The 4,619-nt window shown below is 32.0% G+C and overlaps 1 long non-coding RNA gene across 1 annotated transcript; it reads left to right on the top strand.

Moving 5' to 3' along the window:
• Positions 1 to 2,669: 2,669 nt before the first annotated feature.
• On the top strand, positions 2,670 to 4,619 carry LOC126720597 (uncharacterized). The gene is made up of 4 exons (XR_007653525.1): positions 2,670 to 2,926; positions 3,073 to 3,165; positions 3,667 to 3,722; positions 3,819 to 4,619. It is a non-coding gene; the product is annotated as an uncharacterized LOC126720597 (long non-coding RNA).

Below are 4,619 nucleotides of genomic sequence, written 5' to 3'. Positions count from 1 at the left end.
AAAAGCAAATCAAACAATTTATTAAGACTTATGGGAGGAGAAATATCATCACATATCCTAGACTGAAACACAGCATGCTTCAATTTATGACAATTAGGACCAATGTGATCGGAAACACCACAAAAGTGACATACAGGAACAAATTTAGGAACATCAGTACTCCTAACAGCAAATTTAGTCTCAGATTTTGGTTTTTACCTCAACAAAGAACAATTTGGTCTAATGTGACCAACAGCACCACAAAGGTGAGAGGTAGGCACAAAAAACATATTTCTTTTGCACTCTAATAGTAGGTTTAGACACAAGTTTAGAAACTTCATTGTCTACATCAAAACTTTTATCTTTATCTAACCAAGAAACATAAGCCTTTTCTTTATAATTTCTCTTGAAAGGAGGAATATACATTTTGTCTTTAGGCTTAGGAGGAAGAGAAACAGAAACAAATTTGTCATCAATAGCAAGTTTGGTATTAGACTAATTTTCAAGTTTAGCTTTAGACTTAGCTAACTTTTATTCCAAACTTTTCATCTTGAGAGGAAAATTGATTTCTCAAAAATTCAGTCTTTTTATTAGATTCATCTAATCTCACAATCAATTCCTCTTTTTCAAGATTAGCAAATTTTAACTCTTCCTTGAATTTCTTAGCAATTTTCATAGATTTAAATAATTGCTTAGTGAGAGTTTCACAAGCATTAATAAAATCAATAGAAACATTAGTGTCCGTTTTATTCAAAACATCACAGCTAAAAGCAATAAGACACTTAAAATTATCCATGATAGTAGGGATCAAGGATCTCACTCAGGATGTTAATCCAATTAGAGTGAACTCACTTTATTATCACTTGTTTGTTTGTTTAGATCCCTATAAACCAGATTTGTTTAACCTAATAAATTAGACAAGTTGTTACTTAGGTAAATTATGAGATCTAGGTTAAACATATGCAATCATATTACTTAGTGCGGAAAAGTAAATAAGACAGCAATATGATTACCCAAGAAAACCAATGAAACTAACTGTTTCAAGGTAAAAACTTGAAGAAGATTTAATCTAGCTATCCTCAACGTAAACAAATCCACTATGATCGAATGGAAGTTTTCAATAGATTTAAATCCTAAATCTAAAGCTATCTCATGTAAAACTTACTAACACGACCACATGCAGCTCCGACTCTATGGACTCTTCTATCTTGAATTTGCTTTGCACAAGCACCCACATTTGTGACTTTGAGATCTCACTCAAAGATTTAGCATCACAAACTCTCTGGTTTGTGACTCCAATACTACCCTTAAAGGTTTAAATCATCAGCTATGTATGATCTTGTTTCGGCAACTTTAGATTGATCGGTTCTAATAATATGTAGATGGAATTCCCATAGTAACTTTGAAAGGAGAAGTCATAGAACCTTTTAGATCTCAAAAGAGCACCTCCAAAGTGATAACAAAACATACCTTAGGGTTTTATTTAAATACTATGTGAAATAGATCTAAAACCATAACCACTTAATGGGCCAATGGACTGTTGGACTTAATTAAATTTTACTGAACCCATGTCTCAATCGGTCGAACTTGGCAAGTTTTCAATTTCTTGAATTTGCAACTTTCTTAATCATGTATTCTAACTTGTAGCACCTTGAGCATTGTTTAATCAAACCTATAGAATCTAAGATCTATAACTAGACAGGTTTATGTTTACAGTTTGCCAATTATTCTAAATTTTTAGAACCTAGCCGAATCAACTAGAGATTACATGCAAACAATAGATCCAATGATAAAGCGATGTTTTTGAAATAATCTAATTAACCATAGTTACCAATCAAATATTTGAGAGTAGATCTCTAAGTCACGAACAGGGGAGTTCGTGTGCAACTATCTAGAATAAAAGAGTCCAAAGATTTTGGAGCTACATATAGTTATGCCAGTAAATACTACATTAGATTTAGAGTTAAACCTATTATACAAATTTTGATTATATTTTAGTGGATATGTTGCCTTGAAGATTGTTTTGGTTAAATCATCCTCATTTTATTTTATTGTGAAACAAATTGTTTCATCACTTTTTATGGGTCATCATATTTGTCTAATATGTAATCTGTGCTTGTGTGATGTGTTAATCAATTCAATCAAGAGCATAATTACTAAAATTTAATTAATTTTATGACAATCGAGGCCTAAACCCTCAGGGACAGACCCAGGATTTCAAGTTAGAGGGAGCCGAAGTATAAGTAAAAAAAAATAAAACTCCAAATAGGCCATATACTATTAAAAAATTATAAATATACAAAACCATTATTTATTAATACATTATGATGCAACAATCATCTACCAACAAAGACAAAAAAACACTTTTTTTTTTTTTAATACTAAGCTGGCTAGGATTTTTCTTTTTTTTGAAGTTAGAGCATTCACAATAGTGGTGCTAAAAAATTTAACTTTTAGCACCTCAAAAGCTATATTATTTATTTTACCATCTCACTTTACAATACACTAAATCTCAAATGTTCTAGTGTTTTACCACTTTATTTAAAATAATATAAACAACTCATCTATATATATATATAAAACCGAAGCTTTTGAAGCTCCCACAATTTTCCACGTCAGCATTATTTAAAAAAAAAAAATTCTGATTTTTAAATACCCGATAGTACATCAAACCTAATAATACAAAAAAGACTAAAATCTGATTTTCTATCTCCCGTTCCCCTTCTCCTTCCCCGTTCCACTTCTCTGTCATCCAATACACGCCTCACAGTCAAACCTTCGCCGTCGTCCAAAACATTCTCCGTCGTCCAAAACAGACCCTACGGCCAAAGCCCTTCTCCATCATCCAAAACCCAGACCCATATTAGCTCCAACAAAACCCGATCCCATTCCCCTTCTCCGTCGTCCAAAACGCCTCTGAAGTGATTCACTACAATCGCAGATACAGGTCGGCCAAACCCCATCTCCGTATCAGACCATTCTCTCTGTATTTCTCAATTAATCTATGAATAATATCTTTTCCTATTGTCTTTAATTAGATTTTTCTGTCAATTTAGGGATTTTGTCTTTAATTAGGTTTTTCTATCATTTTAGGGATTTTCACTTCCTAACCCTCGGGTGTGTTGGGTTTTGGCCTTCAACTGCAACTGAAGCCAGTCTCCTCTGTAAAGGAAGTCCAAACCCGAGGTAAGAATTCTATAGATGTCTTGATTTGGTTGGATGAAAGTTTTTGAATTAGCGGAGTGAATGTGTTAGCAGATAAATAAATGCAAAAACTTCTATTCACATTTCATATAAATCAAGATAAATGCATTCTGATTTCGTAGCCGATAAATTCTTTGTTCTTATTCTTCATCTTTCTCTTCTAATCCAGGTTTAATTAACTTTCCTAGAAGCAAAATAGTTTCACTTTTCATAGACGCACACCATCTGTTTGATATAAAGCTTCCAAAGTATTTTCACAACCAGACAAACTTAATACCAATTCAAGCAGGCTGGGATTTAATTTATGTGAGAGCATTGGATCAATTAAATTTTGGAAGTGAATAATTTTAGACTCAGCCATGTGCATTAGATCAATTAAATTTTGAAAGTGAATAATTTTAAACTTAGCCACATATCTATATCTTAAATTAATAAATAACTGAATTCTAATTTTAAAGTTTGAGTACTATACTATCGTTGCAGATTTGCATAAGCATGTACCAGAAAATGTTAATGGAGCTCTTCATTTCTCTATTAAGGTAAGTTTCTCATTTTTATCAAAAGAAGTTCTTGAATGAATATTCCTTGGTATTGGATTTGTATTGTGAATTTTTGTATCATTATTGTTTTTATAGGTTGGTAGAATTGTGGGCCAATCTGTAAAACCAAGATTAGTGCTATTGCAAGGCCTTTGCTACCTAGCCTATGCTACTATGCAGAAGGTTGGATTTCATGGAGCACAGGATTGCCATTTCATATTCAGATTCACTTTGGTTTTCTTTATTTTACTTTATGTTTGCTAGCCCACCAATGAGCTTAAATATAATTTCAATCCATTGATATCGAACCATACTATTATATTGTTGTTTTGTTATGAAAGTCTAATATCTAGCAACAAGCTTCTTCTTTTTTTCCTATTATCCCATTTGGTTATAAAAGTACATCATAAAGGTACAGATCAATGGAGATAAAAGATGATATTATATCATTTTTATGTTTAATTGATACAATGCATGCATATCGTCTAAAAAAAATTAGGTTTGAGCATTATCTTAGCAGGCTAAGACCTGCCAATTTAAAGTCTATGTGTATTATTCTGGTTAGTTCATTAGCTCAAGTGAACAATGATGGACACGAATACATTATGGTTGTTGATTGTAATATATATTTATTTTCCTTTTGACATTGTGGTTGTTGATTGTAATTTTTTTTTTTTTTCCTTTTCAGGTGTTAGGAAATTGGGAATTAATTTTGCCAAGTGAAGCATACAATTTCTTTACCATAAACAGTCCATCTTGGCAAAGCTAATAACTCCCAAGGGGTAAAGTTTAGCTTTGAACGGTATTGGATTCAATTGGAATTTTCTCTCAACCTGTTCTTTCTAATTCTGTGGAGTCAAAGAATTAGTAGAGCTGATACATTGATTGTCTTGAATA

This window comes from Quercus robur, chromosome 4, assembly GCF_932294415.1.
Source record: "Quercus robur chromosome 4, dhQueRobu3.1, whole genome shotgun sequence".
In the NCBI taxonomy this organism is placed as follows: Eukaryota; Viridiplantae; Streptophyta; class Magnoliopsida; order Fagales; family Fagaceae; genus Quercus; species Quercus robur.
Note: the sequence above shows the minus strand (reverse complement) of the source record. Positions and strands in the feature narration are given on the sequence as shown.